Consider the following 12,443-nt stretch of genomic DNA (forward strand, 5'->3'; position numbering starts at 1 on the left):
TCGGGTACCGCGCTGCGTTCGGAATTCTACCGTTGTCGTGGCTGTCGTCCTTGCGATGCTCCGCGGCTAATCCTCCACCGTTTAGTGGGGCTGCGGAATGTTGAATATGCAGCGCGACATTGTCATATCTGGCTTGACATCATTCTCATTACTCGACGAGATGAGAGCGACAGCGTTTTTTTAACGGCGATATCAATCATGCGGAGCAGCGACGTCTTGACCTTCGTCGATTTTCGGGAGACGTGTTTGACAAGTTCGAGGGTACGGAGTTCCTCCCTCCGGAGCACGCGGTCGACGCTGAGCTCTGTAGGACGTGTTGCTTCTCGACCTGGCCTGCTGGAATGATCGTCTGAGTCAATTTCCTCTCCTCCCGATCAGTCGCCGTTCTTGAAGGCGAGCGGCCGGAGTACTTTTTTCGGAGACTGGATATGAGTCAGGCGGAACAGCAGAAGTCGTTTTCGCCGCTTGAAGAGTCGTCCGTGACAGCTCCGGAGGAACTGTCTATCGGAGGAGGCAGCTTTCATTTTCGATTCGGTGACGCCGCTCAGACTCCACTCGTTCCGGAACTCAAAATCGAGGGTGACCCTCGATGTGCGGGAAGAGTGGATTCACGCGGAAACAGGACGGGACACTCATCGTGGGCGCCCCATTGTTGAGCCGGATCGCTCCCACCGGGGAATCGGAAAAGGGGCTATTTTCCATCGCTCATCACATCGCCTTGTCCCTGAGAAATATAGCGAACGTCCGAGTTCGAATATACAGACGTATATGTAGATCAGCTGGAGATTCGCGCGATAAAACACTGAACGTACACGTTCCGTTCTTCGGCGTCTCGGGTGTGAATGATCCGACCGCTTGTCGAATGCGTGTCTGCGTAGCTCTCCTTCCGAATGCAGGTCACGGAAACTCCGGAATCGTTGGGCACTCTTTTAATCATTGCGATCGAGTGACACGTGCTGCCTCCCGAGTAGGCGCCACGCTACTTACGAGTATCTCCGGCCCGCGGTTCGGGACACCGTTGCGTTTTCTTACGAACCGCTTCCCCATGTATGATATGATTTTCTGTGTGAAGGAGCTCTCTACGTTTTTTTATGCCGATCCTCGACTGCAACATGTGATGAATCTGGTTGGAAAAGAGTACGATGCCTCGAACGATTTTATCTGTCAGCAGTCAGGACCAGCATCGATCTCTTCTTCGGAGACCGAGGGAATAATTCTCGAGCGAGTCTGCGGGAGCTTTCGCTTCGAGAGGTCAGAGCATAAGTCTCGCTGCGAGTTGCTGCGTCCCTGAGAGGGCAGAGGATGATTCCGGATGCGTCCCAGAGGTTCCACAATGATGGCGACGAGAACGACGCCAACGACGAGGCTAGACAAAAACACTAGCTCTGTGCCACATCCCTAGGGAAAGCAGGTCGACCCTACTCACACTGCCAATGCGAAACCGAAGCTGTCGGTCGACGACGAGGCGAAGAGGGATGGATGTTCCTCGTCCGAGTCGGAGGAAAGATAAAACTTTCGTCACACCGTAATCGGAAATCTTCTCTCCCCGGTGTTGTTCTTCTGCTGGACAGGACCGCCGGGAAGGAGACTCGGTTTTCATGAATCACTACGCCCATGAAGGTCAATGAGCTGTAGCCGTGTCTATTTCGGAATTCCCAGATTCAGAGAATCGAGTGAATTCCTCGAGGGGAGACCCGATGTCGAGCTCTCGGAGACGATCGTTCTGCGTGAGAGCTCACGATTCTCAGAGAAGGCATGCGACGCAGCTCGTGAATTTTTCGCTCCTTCAGCCAGATCTCGAGATCTCCCTCTCTATCCGTCGCTAACGGCAGCGAAACGCGATATTGCCTCGGGTGGAGAGACTGCGCAAGCTGAGTGAATCGATTCATTTTTAAAGTGAGCGCGACTCGGGCATAGGAAGTCCTCGCTTATGTACGTGTGAATTTTTTTCGGAAGCACTCGCTCTGGAGGTCGCCTTCGGAGAGAAATAGATTTCAGCTGAAAGAACGGACTTTGCCGCGTCTTCGCCGCGGATCGAAACTCGCCGACGTGGCCAGCATGGGCTGATTCCCATCATGATTTGCTTGAAATGGTCGAGGAATTTCAGAGCATCCTCCAGCCTTTTCCAAGGGCAATCGTTTGTTCTGCCAAGTTTCCAATTTCTTTTCTCTTCTCGTCCCTTGTGCATCACATCACGGCTTCCTGCGATCAGCGAGCTAGGTGCTCGTTGAGTCAGGTCTGGCACCTTGCTTCATATTTAAAGGCAACGCGATTTAAGGGTGGCGACGAAGTCGGCTGCGTGGTCCTTCAATCCGGATATGTATGTTTTCGCAATGTTTCTCCCGTTTGGCTTGCGGGAATCACCTGCGAGCGTCTAACACCGTCTCAGGTCGAGCTCAGTCGTTGTGTCCCGCGGTTCCCTTAGAGCTTCGAAGGAGTGTTCGATGAAATTCACGTTCTATCGGGATTTTCGGAAAGTCGCCGTATTCTCGCACTCCTTCCGTGCCGTGGGTCGCATCACATTTTGAATGGACGAATTTCGACCGTGCCCTCCGTGCGAGATGCTCGGCTGTTCCGATGAATGCTCTCCGGTCGCGTCCCGAGCGTCGAAACGTTATTATCGATAAAACCACGGTCATGCGCTTCGAGAGTGCCGTAATGAATTGGCGCTGCTTTCCAGGGCGCGTCCGCCCTGGTGGTGGTGGTTTATTCGAGTGAGTGTGAAGAGCGCCGTTATGCTGATGTGTGGAGTCATTAGGAATTCCATTCGTGCCACATGATATTTCATCTCGGATCGGATTAGCCGTTTTTGTCGACGATCGGATTAGGTGGTAACTTCGAGATTTGTTGATTTGCTGGCTGTCTGCCTCTGTCGCCATCACCACGGCGGATTCGATGTGTATCAATAAAGCCCTAAACCGATTGAGTTACTCGACTGACCGACTGCTATCGGTCTGAGCGACGGACGGACGGACCGACTGCCCGTCGAGCCAATGGTCAGGCACACACCATCGGATGGTTTGTTGTGAAACGGGGGCAACCCCGAACCATTGCTGACAATGCTGCCCCACGTCTCACAAAGCCTGTCCGGAAAAAATGCCGTCGAAGCGCTTCGACCGTCTAGGACAGCGAGAGAGATGGCGGCAGAAGGGATTCACTCTCTCCCTTCCACAGAGCTCACCGCTAGCGCCCCATCGCCGTGTTCTGATTTATTGTGCTTTCGACCGAAAACAATGAATGACGTATTTGTATACAACATCTGCGAACATTTGTTCCAACGGTAAGGCCGCCGCGCCGCTCGCAATCGACTTCATCAACGGTTGAGCTCGAAGGCGTGGGTGAGGGAGGCTCCTGCTTCCGAGCCCACGCAGGTACCCACGTCCGGGTCTCCTTGAAGATTAATGCCGGCTATACGGGATGCCGTTTGCATTCCCCCTATCGTAAAAATCCAGTGGCCGACTCCCGTTGGAGAGCGAGCAATGTATCCGGGAGGCGTCCTTGAATTCTACTCACTGCGACAAGGGAAACATCTTTGAGTTATTTCCAACCGAGTCCGAGCAATTTGGAGCGAGGCCAAATGCCCTTGCGGTCGACGTTTGTCCCTTTCTGAGTCCGTCGGACTCGGGGCGAAGGGAGAGGAAAAGAGAGATCTTTGGCTCGCGAAATGACTTCTCGGTATTCGATGTGCTCCGCGCAGTTTACCCTCTTCTGGCGAACAAGTAGTATAGTAGATACTGAGCGAGCGCGACTTCATCCTACACTATGGGTCGCGGGAGCTCTGGACGGCCAGGACTGTCCGACAGTTTACGGGAGGAGCTGTTTCCCTAGTATGTCGATCCTGCAGAGCTCTCGGAGCCTTCCTCCGAAGACTCACGATCCGTCAAAATCTCGAAGACCGCGGTCGGATTCACTCTCAGTCTCGTTTTTCGACCCCAGTCCCTTGAATCTGAGGTTCTGGACCATTGTCCTCCAACCTCCCCCCCCCCGTTTTCTTCGCCCGGTTTCTTCGATCCTTGAGTTCATTTTGAAAATGTACGGCGTGGCGCGCGGACCGGACATCCACTTTGCCCGACCGAGGGGACGTCACTGAAATCCTAGAAGAGTTTGCGACTGCCGCCAATGTTTCCGGAGGCCATCATCTCAGTGAGTGTCTTCCCTCGACGATGCACTGCGAAACCGAATCTTCAAGGAATATTGTTGTCTTTGTTCCCTCTGCTCGTCACTTTGTGCGGCCGACTTGCTGTTCATCGACGAGTTTTTTTTCCCCACGTGCCCCTCTACAAAGTATCAAGAAGTCGGAAGAGAGCGCTCGGGGCCGCGACGGCTCCGCCAATGGCGTCAGTCAGGAGGACTCGCTGAGAATATTTGTTCTTTGTTGTTGCTCCTATTCTCGTTGCTTCTCCTGCTGCTGTTGTTGTTGTCGTCGTCGTCGACGTCGTCGTCGTGGTGAATGTCGCTTTCGATCTGGTCGAAGATGGCCTCGTTGTCATGGTGTAACTGCTGCAGCTGCCAATGCAGCTGTGAGTGCTGCGACTACTGTTCGCCGTGGAGACCTTGCCCGAATTGCCAACTCTTCCGAGAGTGGTAGCTGATTCCCCGAGTCGATTCTTGGAGCTTCTCGCTGAAGATTTGATGCTGGCGGTTGCAGCGGCTTCGACGACATCAGCGTCACCTATGAAAAACGATTGATATGATTTTTTTTCCGCGAAAATAAGAAGACAAGCTATTGATCCGCGCAGGCGCTCCGTCGAGTGAGTCTGTCTGTTGAGGGGAAGGGTCGCGCGCGCCCTGAGTCTGTCGGTTGGTGCTAGCCCGCTTTGTACAGGCTCGCTCTGCAGTGTGCAGGATACTCAACAGAAGGTCCTTCCTTGCGAGCACGCCAACCAGCTCGTCTGTCCGTTTGTAAGTCTCCACATCCGTCCGTCTGACCTGGAGGTCGGTTTTCGCTGGATCGGTGTGGTAATGTCGGAGACAGATATTCCACTGCGAATCGGTCTATTTCCCCGAACGCAGCACGGCTCCGGACTCTGTGGGGGTCTGTCTGTCGACTCCAGAGTCGCCAAGGAGCTGCAAATAAATGCCTCGGGCAAGCTCAGGTGGCCAATAGAAAGAGTTCGCCGTTGGCTACCGCAGCTCGATTGATCGATTAGAGCGGCTTTTACCAGACGGGTATTTCAAAGTATGAGAGACAGCTCAGCTGACGAAGAGCGTGGCGGTTATCGTCTACGGTATCATCGTCGGCTACTCGGAGTAGTACAAACGACATGGTCTGAAGGCGGGAGGAGGAAAGGAGTTTCGGAGGAGGGGAATAAAAATGGAGGCCTACCGACATGAGGAAGGACATGTCGAACGACTGAACGATATTGAATTCGACAGTCAGCTTCGGAGTGCATCGCGGGATTTCTTTGCATTACCGAGCTGATCGGTCCACCGAAATTACGGGTCCTTGCCAACGAGCTCGACACCTAAAATAAGGTGCAAGAACTAGCGGACAGGCATGCAGGCGAGCAAGAAAGCGAGAAGGCCCACGATCCGACTGACTGGCTGGCTGGCTGGCTGCTCGCCCGGCTAGCGGGATGCTTGGCGGGCGAGCGGCGGGCAGGCGGCGGGAAAGCAGCCCGCTTGGCTGGATGGCGGCCGATCGGTCACTGGTTCAGGCAGGCAGGCAGGCCGGCGGTAGGCTCTTCAGGGAAGGCCCCGATGCCTAAGAGGAAGGAGGGTAGAAGCGTGAAGCTGTCACCCATCGAGGCAACTAGCCAACAGCCAGCCAGCCGTTCAGGCACCAGTCAGCGGGCAGGCGGCGGCGGCATCAGCAGTAGCAGGACGGACGAAGGAAGAGAACCTGCTTACCCTTCCCTATTTGCGCACTCTTCGCGAGCGAGCGAGCGGTGGGTCGGTCCGTCGGTCGGTCGGTCGACAGGGAGGGCGAACGTAGATCGTCAAAGGCGACTCCGTCAGACCACCTTACATTTGCCGAAAAACCAGGCACCGAATCCTGAACGAGCAACGGCAGGAGCAGCTCCGAGCGAGCCAGGACCAGTTACCCCGTCAGGCAGGCAGGCAGCCCGCCAGCCAGCCAGCAAGCCACCGAAACGGCCAGTAAGGCTGGCAAGAGGCAGGCTGGCAAGAGGCAGGCAGGCAGGCAGGCAGGTAGCTAGCTAGCCAGCCAGCCCACCGGACAACCTCCCCGATCCGAACTGGGTAACCGCTCGCTCGGTCCTCGACGTCCTCTGAGTCGTCCCCGATTCTCCGTGTGACCACTGTGTGAGTGAGGTCGACGGACGCCGTCGTCGTTGGCAGCTCGACGGATCTCTGTGATTCGCCAGCCTGTGCTGCTCTTTGTGACTGATCCCCAGCAGGAAGTAACCACGGATTCTCTCGGTCGGAACTCGTTGTCAGCGTCGACGCAGCCGTCGTCGTCGTCGCCGTCACCGACGTTGTTGTTCATGTCGGGTGAACCGTGATGGCAAGCCCGTCGCCTGAAACTGCACAGTCCTTCAGCACACAAGTTCTCTAAGCGCCCATTGATCGACGACGGACTGATCGCCCCTTGTTGCTGTTGCCGCCACACCACCGTTGCCGTTAAAGCATCTGAGGTAGCAAAAGCAGCAGCACTAAGGACATCACCGTGAACACCGAACCGGAGATCCCACTTTAGCTACGGATTCACTTACCGACTGACGCACGGATTGACTGATGATCGTTCGGTGTGTCCGACTGTTCGAGTGTGTGACCACGACTAACTACCGCTCATCTATCAATCTATTCATCGGAGTACTTGATTGGGTGACTGAGTGTCTTTCAGTCGTCTGTCTGTTGTGAATTGAATCTTAGTGACTGCCTATCGGTGTGTATCAAACAGGCATTCGACCCAAACCTTCCGGGGACTGTCGGAACAAACCCACCGTTCAACCAACCCAGCAACTGACCGACCGATATACAAACCAAGTCCAACCAAATACGTTGGCAGAGTCGGGAAAACCACGGACAGGCTGACGGACTGACTGACTGCTTGACTGATCGACTGACTGACTGACTGACTGACTTCTGTCTAAGCGACCGTTTGTTTGATACATGGATTTATTTAACTCATGGAGTGTCCACCATCCGAGGAGTTGATCGAATAATCTGTTCGGACTGCATACCGAAAACCTGCCATACGTACTGCCGGCGAGAGCGCGACAGAGCTCCGTGTTCTTTTGAAAGTCATTGCAACCGACCGACTGACTGACTCGTTGGTTGTCTGTCCGTCTGTCTGAGAGTTGGATTGATTGTTCGACTGCCGAGCGGGTGATTTTTCTCGAATGCGGACTCGCTGATTATCGCCACTGATTTCGAAAATTTCAACAGAGTCGGTGGTGTCCTAGTGTCCGCCCCTTTACCCGACCGAGTGCCTGCCTGGATCGTTTCGAACTCATGGCCCTGTGTTAAGCCTAGTGCAGCAGCAGCAGCAGCCGCAGCCGCCGCCGCAGCAGCAGCAGCAGCTAGGCCATGTGACAGACTTTTGTACGATCGTCTTTTTTGTGTGTCGGGACATAAGTATCAGTGCTCAACGGCCTTCCAACGCGAAAGACCGTTCAGAAATCAGGAGTTTGTCGCCATGCAACGGTAAGATATCTACTGCATGCAGCGTCCATGCTTCGTATTAAAGGTCACTAGACCATTTTCTGGAACGGAGAGACAGGCAGACAGACAGACCGACGAGCAGAACGATGCTTTCTCTTACACACGAACCGAGTGAGCGAGCAGAGCTGCTCTGGCAACGAATAGACTCACAAGCCGGTCGACGACTCGGCCTCACCTGGTCTCGCCGGGACGATCCCATTGATTCGGCTCGCTCCCCGAAGAGAATTCTGGCCCGACGAGTCTGCGTTCTCCCACCGGGCGCTCTGCTCCCCCCTTCGAAGACGCTTGTTCCGGACTCCCCCCCTCACCCAACGTGAATGTCCTGATGTCCTGGTCGCGTTTCGGAAAAACAACTCCGAGACGATTCGGCTGTTGTCTCCGCTTGAGAAGAATCAAAAATCGGACGCAGAAGGGAGCCTCCGTCCTTGTGATGCTGGAGCTGATCAGGCCCTTCAGAACACCTGTGCCGTGATCGAAGGCCGAGGGCGGAATACCAACTCCGCCTTCATTCGCAGATATTCGCACGCAATTAGCTGCTCTGTGCGTTGCTCGCTCCGGTGGATAGGTCGTTTTCTCGGTCGTTTCTCCGTCTTTCCTTTCCTGGTGGAACTCCGTCACGAGCTGTAATGTCGAAACAGAGTAACCGAAGTCGACCGATGGGGGAAGATGAACGCCACCGAGGAACAAAGGGCTCTTAGTCGCACTCATTGGCTCGGCTTCGAGGACACACGCCGTCATTGGCGAGCGAGAAGGCTTGCGTCTTGCATTCCGCTTCCTGACATCAGGTAGGCTTCTGACCATCCGACTTCCGTCGTTCTCCGCTGGAAAACTGTGGGGGTCCCGCGGGGAAGTCTCGCCCGAAGCTTTGAAGCCGAAGTGTCCGCCGGCAGGTACCGTGATACCTGGAACCCGCGACTACGCTGGTCTATTCGTCCGAATGTAGTTTGAAACTCGTTCCCAATGAGACGACCACGCTTTGCGACCGGGACGAGTGACTAAATATCCTCTTGACGAATTCTTCGGAAGAGATCAAAGATAATTTCTTCCATTCGGATGTCATCTCTACCGGCGACGTGTCTGGCGCTGCTGCTGCCGCCGTTGCCATTGGCACTAATGTCATCCCACATCGGCACTGAGGGCATCAAGAGTATATGACGGCGGTTATTGTTAGTTTGATCGGTGGCCGGACGAGCCTTTTTTAGAGTGTGTTTAGCTTGGCCTACTTGAGGGTTGGCCTAGCGACCACGAGGGACTTCCTCATGTATTGCCAATGATTTACAGAGATGTAAAGAAGTGGTAAAGTGCGCACCGAATTCACATCATCGGTATGCGTGCTGGCCGATAGGAAAGAGCCACCGGTGGTGGCGGCGGCTACCGCATCGTTTTCGAAGTCACGGCGGCTTCGACTGGAATAGTCGCTCTGTCGGCCCGACTGACTGAGACTGTCTGGCTGACTGACTGAGTGAGTGTGCAGGTCCAGATTCTCCCGAGATCGCCCTCCATATTGTCTGGTCTGCCGCTGGGTACTCGGCTATTTCTGGCGAGTCGCTGGTTGCCGCTTCTCCACGCGCGGAGTTTAGCGCGCGGCCTTTCGCTTGCTCACCCAACAACAAAACGTTCACTGACCGTGCTGTGGGAATCGAAGCGACCGAATACCGTGGCCGAGCAGACCACGCCGTCGGCGACAAGAACCGGGAAACTGGGAGGAGACACCGGGTCTAGGAAGGATTTTTTTTCGGGATTCGACGCGCTGCGGAAGTATCGCTCGCTGTGAAAACAATTAGGCATTTGACGCCGATCGCGAGCTCTGCCAATCGTTTTCGAAGGCTCGGGAGGAAGCGCGCTCCGGAGATTCATTCGGCCACGGGTCCCGATCGAGAGAGACCAGAGAAGTCGGCTTGCCCACACCGAGCCCTGCTAGTGCCGCCTCGGCTGCCGTGCTCGATCTCTCTCCGTCCCGTTGTGAATGATTTCCGCGACAGAGGCTGCGCGAACGAGTTCCCTCCGGGCTGTCCGTCTGGGCGGAGGTAAATTCCTCATGATCTTACGCGGAAGAGCCAAGGGAACGAAATGAACGGGAATCCAATGAGACAGCCTTTTGTAAGCGAGGATGTTCGCCAGCAGCATTGACGTCTGCTTCGCATTCGCATTGTTTCCGGTGAAGCGTTCCGAAATCGATGAATTGAAGATTTCAGGAGAGCTACCGGTTCCACGGGGAACCGATCGGTGCCCTCCCCCTTCTTCCAACCCTCCGAGTACCATCAACAATCGACGATGCTCTGGGCAGAATGTCGTAAGAAATGCTTTGTCGAGTATCTTAACATATGATCATCTTCCTCGACGTCCGTGTTGGGACTCGTTGGGAATCACGCCACTCGTATTCACCGGGACCAAGCCAACAATGATCTAGTCGAGAAGATCTGAGACAACGTTTCTAAGTGAAGATCCGAGGATCTGAGGGAACGTTGCTCGGCTGGGAAGGGAGACATCTGGCATGAGTCCGAGATGGATGCGAAGCTTATCGCCCAAATGGGGCCTCCAGCAGTGATCTTCGACTCCATCGCGATGGCAACCGTGGCAGAGGAGATCGAGTGAAACCCTGATGATGATATTCCTTGTCCCCTTCGCTTCTCGGTCATGCTTGTGACATGGCCATCGGTGTAGCGCTGCTGACAAACAAAGTCCTAATCCGACCTCACACGCAAGGTCTTCCTGTTATAACTGCTACGATTACAGTTGCTGGAAGTCCTGGTGTCGTTCTCGTTCTTGTTGTTGTTGTTTTTGTCGTCGTCGTTGTCGTGGGCCTCAGCGTAGACGATAGTGGCGGTCGGGCTGCAAACTTCTCCGGGAAGGCTTCCAGCAACGCTTTTCTTATCTCTCCTCTTTCGGTGTATCAGGCGAGCGGGTGGTCGGGTGGACGACCGACCGGCCGGCCGGCTGGACGGTCGACGGGCTGGCTGGCAGGCAGGCCCAGTTGCCAGGGGGGGGAGAGTGGATTTTTTGGCTCCGGCCTGGTCTGGCTCGACGACTCCAAGGCTGCGAGCAGAAGACGAATCCACATTGGTGTACAGGGCTGCAGAAGGAGCAAAACGCACAAGAGAATCGGAAGTTATTAGAGGCATTGATAGCCAGCCCGCCGTCCAAGTACACCGACAGTCAGACGGCTAGTCAGCTAGTCCGTCCGTCCGTTCATCGTTCAGTCCGTCGGGCTCTTGGCCCTCCTGTTGTGACGCCTCGGGCTACAATATTGAGCCAGCAATATCCGAACGCACATGTCAGCAGCGCCCGCGGTCGCCCGGGAGGAGCCGCAGCAAAATGCGCCTGCTGACCTTTACTCCGTTTCTCTAAGAGATAAGGACAAGTTCCGTTATCAGGCTCGCCCGGAATCACGAGGTCTCCGATTCGCCGTGCAACGGTCGGCAGGATCTTCGACGGTATCTCATGCTCGATGACGAGCTTCTTTCCCGGCTCTTTCCGTCTTCAGCGATGTCGGCGAGTACGTTGCCGGGAGCAAGGAACGCCGTCGATTCGATCGAGCCATCGGCCAAGAGCCGTGCCCAAAGAGGAGGCTGAGGGGACTTGTCGATTCATGTGGCGTGGCAGAATATTCGCGCGTCGGTTCCTGCCTCCCGAGTCACATAAATGGTGTCCGAGACTGTATGTATATTGGTCGGTTGTATAAAATCAGCTCCCTCAGATCGGGGCAACCTGATTCGAGCGAGGAACCTCTGGAAGAGGTGGCGCCGTCTGGAGACCACGTCGAACACCGCGCTCATGAGCGATTCCCTCTTCTCCCCACTGCAGAGAAAGGGCGCCCTATTCGTCCGACCCATGGGCGGAAGGACGAACGGACGGACGGTCGGACGGACCGGAGGCTCCACACGCCGGCACGCACGCACGCGCGCTTTAACACTTGCCCTTGCATCGATGGAGGCGAAATGCGGCCTTCTTGTGGAAAAACTTCTTATTTTTGCTATTCGCGGTTCGCAGACAATTTTCCGGGCAAACAATAAACAATCGGCATCTCCCGGTGGGAATCCTCCGGAGCGAGATAGGAGAACGCAGAAAAAAAAGCCGATGTGCGCCCGAATTCGGAGAACAGGGAGCCCGGGAGGAAGCGCGGCCTGGCCCCTCTGGTATTGGGCTGTCGTTCATAAAACCGACGGGGAGGTGTCTCCGCAGACTGGGTTTAATCCGTAGCTTCGGGAAAAGGATCGTCGAATCGATATTCTGCGCTGATGCGGTGTCTACAGCTCGATGTGGATGCGCAGAACGGGGGGGGGGGGGTGGCAGGGGAACACTCATCTCCGATGACGAGAAGGATGCGCGTCGTCGGGACTTGGGCAAATGAATTATCCGTCAATATCCGCGCGTCACATGGGTGGCCTCCGAGACTCTCCTGGGACAAATCGAGGGCCTTATGAATCGTGTTTCTGACCCGGTTGTCGCGGCTCTGACTCCGTCCGTTCTGGGTCGCGAGCCCGGCGCGTGTCTTGGCCTGTTAGGGCAAGCTCTCCGATTCCGATGCTCCTGCTTTTTCATCCCGAGACTACGGTGATTCTGATTGACGACAGCCGACAGCTTCCTGGTCGCATCCTTCTGCCGTGACAGATTGGTCATAGCCTCAGGCACGGCACAATGCACGCCGAGTGCTCTCGAAAAGTTCGCACTTTTAATTTCTGTGTGGCTTTTCGGGGTAATTCAAGCAACGTCGTCGCATCTCTTGCTCAGGAGTTTCGGCGTTCGCTAGCAGTCTGCGATCCGCCCACCCCTCCCACGATCTCGTGTTTCCCACTGACATTATTTCAGAACGAGGA

The sequence above is a fragment of the Galendromus occidentalis genome, unplaced genomic scaffold (assembly GCF_000255335.2).
Source record: "Galendromus occidentalis unplaced genomic scaffold, Mocc_1.1 scf7180000076951, whole genome shotgun sequence".
In the NCBI taxonomy this organism is placed as follows: domain Eukaryota; kingdom Metazoa; phylum Arthropoda; class Arachnida; order Mesostigmata; family Phytoseiidae; genus Galendromus; species Galendromus occidentalis.